Below are 8,372 nucleotides of genomic sequence, written 5' to 3' on the forward strand. Positions count from 1 at the left end.
ACAGCACACTGCAGAACACCAGTCTTCAACAACTATAGTGCTTAGGACATGTTTTATTTAGATTGTAGTAAACTTTGTCACATGACTGCTCAGAAAACTTTTTAACTCACAGTAATTTTTACTAGCATCTAAATAAAACACATCTTAAATCTAAGATCCCAGGCTATCTTTGTAGTATCAATACACTTTTGAAGGCAGATTTTCTATCTATCCCAAGTAATGGGGCAGACTACAGTGGCGGTGGGCAATTATTTTAGATGAAGCTCACTTAATGAATTATTTCAGCTCACTTAATGCGTTTTGGTGAGATGCCAAAGGCTGAAAACATAAAATCTTTTAGAAGATATTATTTTAACAAATTATAGATTAAAAATAAATCGTATGCTAATGATCAAACATCTACTAAAACATATTTTAATATTATTTCAGAAATATTTTTGTCTTGATTTATGTTTTCTTGAGTAGTGTATATAAACAATTGCAAAAGAGCTTAAAATAAAGCCTCTTGTATACTCATATATTGTGTATGGGAATGTGTTTGGGGGATGAGGGATGTGTGTGGGTTGTGTTTGGTGGGTGGGTGTGGGGTATGGGGGTTGAGAAAGTGTGGGGGATGGGTGGGGGGTGTGCAGGGAGGTGTAAGGTGTATGGGGGAGTGTGGCAGGGTGTGGGGGTGTGGAAGTGGATGGATGTGTGGATATATGTGGGGGAGTGCACTTGTGGGGAGTGTGTGGTGGTAGGTGTATGAGTATGTGTGATGGGGGATGAGTATATGTGTTAGGGGGCTGCCCATATGCTAGGTCCTGGGAGTGCAGGGAGGTGAGGCACAGAGAGGGTAGTTCATCCAAGTGGAACAAGTGTAGGTGCAAGTGCAGTCCACCCCCTCCACCACTATCCAGTCCATGGCTGCCCCTGAGGTGCTTTGTATAGGGTCAAGTCTCACCAACTCCTACCTGGGGCAACCTGCAAATGTTCCTGCCTTGACTCTGACTATAGCCCCAGCCCCAGCCCCAGCCCTAGCCCCAGCCAGTGTGCACAGCTTTCCAGGAGGGCTGCTAGAGCTGGCCAGGTACTGCTTGGCTCCCCCTGCCTCCAGTTACTCCTCCTTCTCCTGACCCCGCTGCTGCACCACTCTGAGCAGCAGGTAAAGTGTGGAATCAGCATCAGCCATAAAGACACATGCCAGGTACTACATGCCCAGCCATGTGGAGGGTGAAGCTGTGGCTGTATAGATGGGGCTCCAGCTCTCAGCTAGTACCATAACAAGGGAGGAACAAGCAGGGCAATGAACTGAAGGGAAGTCAACAGGTTCTCCCCATCCAGGGTGAGGCACAGTATGGAGCTTTAAGTCAAACATTTGGGGGGGTGAGCAGGATGGGAGGGGTGGCTCCCACCACTGTATGTATCCCTGGGCAAGCATAGGGGGGTCTGTGCCCCCAGGATCTATGCACAGGGCAAAGATGGGCTGCTGCTGAGGGACTATTTGAATATATGTAATCCACAGACTTACTGTATGATAAGTATGAAAGACAGAATCTATTTGGAACTTGGTATTTTCCATTACTGGCAGTGTCTGTGAAGAATAACCTTGCACATCATTGTTGAAGAGAGGATATATTATTATTCCTAAGGTATAGCTAATGCCTGGGACACAGATGAACTAAAAGACTCTATATCCTCTCAAATAAGAGAGGGAAATATAGAATCTATAAACTGGAAGCAACTATTTTAAAATACAGTGCAGCAAATTAAACCAGCCATTATAAAGTTACTATAGCTCCAGTTTTGTAATTCTTTCTGAAGCACACTCTTATTGGACATGGCCCCTTGAAATTACCATTACTACAAAATAAATGCTACATGCCTCTCGCTCTAGGCCTTGATTACTAAAGAAAACATACTCTTAATATCTGTTGGTAGAAATAGTGGTCTAACTTGTATCATCTGTTTTATTTGCTGTATAACAAACACACTGAATTTTGTTACTGTTAAAAGATTTCAGATTTATAACAGTATTGAGATCATCAAGTGCAACCAAGCACCCAGACCCCCATGATTAGCTAGATGCCATGGAGACCTACAACCTCAACTAACACACCAGGGAGTTCCCTCTCACAGTGTCCTTTCTTGCTAATTTGAGTTTACAGAGATTTAATTTTACATGCCAAAGGAAGTGTTCAGCTGTGTGTCACATTAACCCCACTTTATTCCCCACTGACTCTTCTAAGTATGCTATATAAGAGTATTGATCTCTGGAAGGGGCACACAACTGTCTTCCTAGTCAGGCTGAGAATAAAATCAAGAGAAACAGCCATATTTATATCCCATGCTCTACCTGGAACGGTTACATCTTTTTCTTTAATTTTGCAGAGATAGGAGGTGTGTTTGCAAATGGCCCTCTTCTTCAGTAGTTGTTTTATAATTCACTGGAGATTATCTATCCTTCTCTACTCCCAATCTCATGCTGTGAGTTTTACTTCAAGAAGACTAAATGACTCAAGTGATTATCTGGAAAATAGATCGGGGGCTGTATTATTTTCTTATTAAGACAAACTTGCTTTTCCTTCATGGAGTAAGTTTTGTAGGGTCTACTCCATGGTAAAAAACTGTAGAAGTTAAAGGCAAAATTTTAAGTCAACTAGTGGCTGACCAAAGCACAGCTTGTGATCAACTCTATCCAACAAACGGTGTATACAAGCATCCACAAAGAATGAAGAAGGACTAGTCTAAGTTATAACCTTAGTATGAATGACCTAAGTTTAGATCTAGAGAGCAGTGTGCAGGCATTTAACCCTTGGAGGAGAAGGCACCTGCTCTGGTGAAGGCCTGCAAACAGGGGCCCTTCTGTATGCATCCCAGCATGCCCTGGTTTGCCAGAGATTATTGAATTCAGCTAAGCACCCAAACTCCCACAACTGCCTGAATGCCACAGGGAACTACAACCTCAACCCACACACCAGAGAGTTCTTTCTCACAGTGACCCCTCCCTCCCACCCTGCCCAGATGTGTCCAGAAAAGGCATGGAACAAGACTCTGGTCTTTATAATTGCACATGCATCAGTTTCTTTGTGTGCACCCCACCATGGTGCCCTCCTTTGTGTGCTCAAGCCCACAGACCCAAGAGCTGAGGTCATACTTGTTGACCTGTGTGACCCTTGCTGGAGCATGTGGGACACTGTATGCATCTGCCTGAAGAAAGCCTAGCAGATTATCTCAATGGCACATGACTACATACACATGCTTTCATACCCAAGCAGCCAAGAATCCTGTGTGAAGCTGCTTAGCATCCTGTGGCCATGAAGTATCTTGGACTTGACCAGGAATTACCAGGTGGCTTATGAGAACAAGGGCATCCAAGATGCCATGGCCTCTGGGGTTTGCTGGTACCACCTCCAGACCATTGAGCAGCAGTTCTGGGCTTGTGCCAGCAGCAGCCACTGGTGCAAGCAGATCATCCTGGGCATTGGGAATAATGAGCCATAACTTCAGAATTTTCAGATGTGCTAGACCACCTTCATGGACATTGTCATTCAACTCCCACATTGAGTGAAAAGACACAAGTATCACCATCACTCCAGAAAAGCCTCTAACCATCACCATGTGCAGACTCACCACATCTGAGAGTGTCCACTCTGTCACCAACTGGAGAGGCTGTCAAGGAGGTGTGCCTGGTCATCCAAACTGCCCTGGTCAACAGCTTCACCTGCCTCATCAACCCACAGGGGGTCATCACCAGCTTCCACCAAATGGACTTCTCCAACTCCATGGGGGTTGACAGCACCAGCATCTTTTGTCCACCTTAGTATCCAGCAGTTTGTTAACCAGAAGAACTTCTTCTTCATCATGCTGCAGAGCATTGCTGACTACTGGAGCCATTTCACTCATATCTTCACTAGATGGGCAGGTAGTGCCCACATTGCTAGTGTCTTCCAAAACTCCATCTTCCTCCAGATGATTTAGATAGGGTGGTACATCCCTAGGGTCCTCAGCATTGATGTCAGTGGTGTTTTCAGCCCACCTGTCATCATTGGGAACCTGGCCTACCTTGGCTTATGAAGCCGTATATGGGTAACATGGACTCTAACTGCCACCTGAGGAGGTGCTGCATGACTGTGGGGTTCTGAGCATGTGCCTTGATATTGGAAAGGAGTGCCTGTAGGAGCTGCCTAGAACACACCCCTTCAAAGACTGCATGTTCTGGCATACTGAACTGGCCGGAAGCCAAAGTCGGGAAAGTCCTGACTGATCACCTCTGGGGGTAATCACCAGGGATCCTGTTTTTTTCTGATAAAAAAAAAAAATCCTTAATTTTCAGATTTAAAAAAGTAACCCAAAATGCACATTTCTCCTTAATTTATCCCTGGTAATCACCTCTTGGTCCATGGGAACCAGTTTTCTCCCCAGATGAGAGGGCTGGAGGGCTTTGTGGGGTGGAATAACCAGGGACATTTATGTTTTTTTAGTCCCACAATACGCTGGAGATCCACTGCTTTGGATTAGACTCAACTAATCTAACTAATTTTGCTCTGCACACAAGATGATGCACACTGTGCTGTGTCACATGCAATTGTATAAACAGTGAAATGCATGTCAGCATGCAGAAAATAGTGCCGATGCATTTTTGAACTAAAGCACTTTTGATATGTTTTAGTTCAAAACTACACCACCACCATTTTCTCAGTGCTGATGTGCATTTTGCCACTTACACAACTGCAAGCATCACAGTGCCAGTGCTTTCCAAAGTGCCTGGTGCTGCAGTGCTTGCATGTGTAAAAATGTCCCAGGTGCCCAAGTCCAGAATACAGGACACCTTCTCCATAAGGGGAACACATCTGGATACAGTTAAATGCATCAGGAGGAAGAGATATGCCTCAGTTTACGAATTCTCAGTTGCTAATCTTGTACTGTATTTAATAAAAGCCACTGAAGATTGAGTGTGTTAGAAATTAATCAGAAATTAGTCCCTCTTCCCATGGATGAAAACTAGCAAACCATTTTGGGACAGATGGAAGGGAAGGTATTAAATAACCTGTACGGGTGGTTAGGATCAGGTAGAGGTAGGGTTGGGGTAGGGGGGTGACAGAAGAGAAACACCTAACAGAAACATGGGGAGGGGAGATTAAAATTGGAGCACTAACACTCAGACTTGGGGGTGAAGACCAGGTCTTTCTCCATGTAGCAGCTGGACAGTTGAGTAACCCTTGTCCCACTGTCTGCCTGGGAGGGCTGCAAGGCTTGGGGTGGAAGGCTGGGTGAGTGGCAAGAAGCATTTTCATACCTGGGGTCATGGGCTCCTCATGCTCCTCCCAGAGACCTAGACCTCCTTTCTAATGGCCACCATGTCCTAGTCTCTATCTGTAAGAACAGTGACCTGCAACCCTTAGCTTTTTGCGGGGTCTTTCTCATGCTCTGAGACTGAGGTGGCAGATGTCTATCCCCTCTGTGGCTGGAACAAACTCCTGCAGCAGGACTAGTATCAGTACCATAGTCATGTGAAGCTGACCAGCACCTCTGCCAGTCCCTTTCATGGGTTCCATAATCAGCCCCTTTTCCAGTGACAGTCTGGCACGGCTGCTGTGCTACATTCCCTGTCTTGACCTGACGGCACCAGTAGGCTGTTTCATTATTGCACTGGGGGCATGCATTCATGGGGTGAATGCCAGAGCTGTTGGGGAGTGGACAGGTTGGCCTGGGGAGGAACATGATATCTGGGATGCCCCTGCCTTTGGACCCAAGCACCACCACCCTGTCTCCAGGGATTCCATATTATTTTTAGCCTGACCTAGGCACTGTGAATGCTTGCATGCCTTTGGGTTTATATCTAACTAAGCCAGTTTAGATGATTCTAAATGTAACACCTGTATGTGTCCTAAACATGTATAAGACATTTCACTCTCTCCTTTGCCCATGTAAATGAATCACCCTCTGAAGACATGCAGATATCTCCTGTTCCTATAATGGAGGGACTAGTCATAATGGAATTGTGACTCGTAACTGATATTTTATATATTGTATGCACATCAGAAACTTAGGGCATCTTTACATGTGATCCGGGGAGTTTGCTTTAATTAGACCAGCTCTGAGAGCCCCTCTAATTAAAGCATCCACAGCATCATGTGTGTTCAGTGCCCTGAGCTTCAAAATGGTGGCAGGAACACTTTAATTAATGCTCATTCAACAAGCTTTAGTTAAAGTGCTCCTACCACCATTTTGAAGCATATAGACACTGACTACTAGTGACACAGAGGCTGCTGGAGCATGATTATTAATTGATTAATCGAGCTTGCTCCAATGCATGCTAATTATCATGTGTCAGAATACAAGTTTGGGACGTGTAGGTGTCATTAATGTGCAAACATTTATGACGAGTTTTGTTGGCTCTTCTTGATTTGGTAAAAGCTGAAAATATAATGGGACTTTGATGGATATTAGAGATTTTAAAAGAACTTTCACTTCCTTCCCCTTCTTATTTTCCATGTTGATTTGATTTGATTTAACTTTGATTTTAGTTATTGGATGAAAATGTAATTGCAAATAATAAAAAAAACCCTTTCCCAACAATTTGCTACTGTTCTTCCTATTCTTCTTTATATAATATGCAGGGGAAAAGGGTAGAGGCAGAGGTTTGAAATATTTGTCAAGAAATAGTATTTCTATTTTATTGGGCTAACTGCTCCCAACATGTGCACAATTCAAATATATGGTTGTACTTATTCTGGGTTAGGGATAAGAATACCACCAGAGTCACTTATTTTTACTGCAGTCTTTTACTAGAGCACTAGGTGATATATAATTAGTATGCCTCCTCTCCATTTTGACCTGCATGTAACATTTTATTTAAAAATATATATTATTTCTACATTCTACACATTAGTTTATATTTGTTACTTAACAAGTAGAAGCTACACTTTTTAGTGTCCACTGAATATGCTCAACCTCATTAGTCTTTTTCAAAGAAAATTGCTTTTCAAAGAAACATTTTTGTATAAATGGATATTTCATAGGGCTCTCTTCAGAATTTCTTATGCACATAAATGAGTAACATGTGTCTGCACAAATGGTATCATTAAGGTTAATGAGGCTACTAAGGAGTAATGTGCTATATTATAGGATGAAAGCTGATCCACAAATAATGATTTTCTTTAATAATATTTTCCCAATTTTCATTTGAAAAAGGAAAAAAAGGCAAATATAGGCAATCATTTGTTGACAATGCAATAAGGCCATCAAAGAGCTAACAAACCTGTGTTCTCTGCTACTTAGATTTTAGAAAGTTTGAACACTTCAATGCTTAATTTAATGTAACATAAAATACGTTAGTATTTAATTCAGTAAAATTAATAATCAAATCCATGATCTGTATGGCCCATTATTTTATGAACATTTGCTTCAAAGTTTAGGTCATTCACATTAGAGCTTAAATAAGGGCATAACGTTCAGCTTTTTTACAATTGTTTCTAAAGAAAATCAGCTAAGACTTCTATTTCACTTAGACAACTAAAATGCAGCTTGAGACAAACTATGAGTTACCCAACGAGGAACAACTGTAAGAGTGATTCTATTATCCACTCCAGGAACATATGGGAGTAGGATTGCCCTCTGGAGATGCACCAATGTCTTCCAATTCCTATAATGGGAGCAATTATGTGCTCAGGGAAAGTAGTCTTGGAACAAAGAGTTTTTCTCAAGCTACACTTTAGTTGTCTACTGGATGAAACAGAATTCTGCCTTAAGTTAATAGTGGCTCAATACATACTCAAAAACTTTTTACCAGGCTAAATCTAGGCAGGCTGCACAGTGAGTTTGGGTAGGTGATTAGTAGAAAGGCTGGCAAATATGCTAATTCATTCACTTCTAGACAATCCATATGACTGTTCAGGTATATCTCCCCAGCTCCCAATTTAAAACAGGCCATCCCAGCAAACATAAGAAGCTAACACCCATGTCCTTCTTGATGATCCTTTCCCCATGACAGTTTAAGGGGGTCCCAATGGTGCCAAAGGATACATGGCGAACTTCCCAAGTTGAACACTGTGGGCACATCTACTCATGCCACTACAGCACTGCTGTTACTGCATCCTCATTTAGTACTTCCAAAGGTGTAACTGTTTCATTTTATTTTTTTTCTTCTGTATAACTGCCGCGCGGCACTCTCACATTTATGTAACCGTGAAGTCTTAACTAGTAAGCTAAATGAGTGCTTTGTATTTTTCTCTGCTGGCATTAAGCTACACATGTGCATTTTGTAGATTTTATTTCTTATCTAGAAGTGTTATTTTTGCAGAAATGAAACTTATGTAAAAAGTCTGCCTAGCAATTACTATGTAAAAGAAACTATCCTATCCCTGTATGCTCATCTTATATCATAGTTA

The 8,372-nt window shown here is 42.4% G+C and overlaps 1 long non-coding RNA gene across 1 annotated transcript in view; it reads right to left on the reverse strand.

Annotated features, from left to right (window-relative positions):
- LOC109306413 overlaps window positions 1-8,372 on the reverse strand; it is a 920,948-nt gene that overhangs the window by 241,199 nt on the left and 671,377 nt on the right. The window lies entirely within an intron of this gene.

This window comes from Crocodylus porosus, unplaced genomic scaffold (genome assembly GCF_001723895.1).
Source record: "Crocodylus porosus isolate Cpor-Errol unplaced genomic scaffold, CroPor_comp1, whole genome shotgun sequence".
NCBI lineage: Eukaryota > Metazoa > Chordata > Crocodylia > Crocodylidae > Crocodylus > Crocodylus porosus.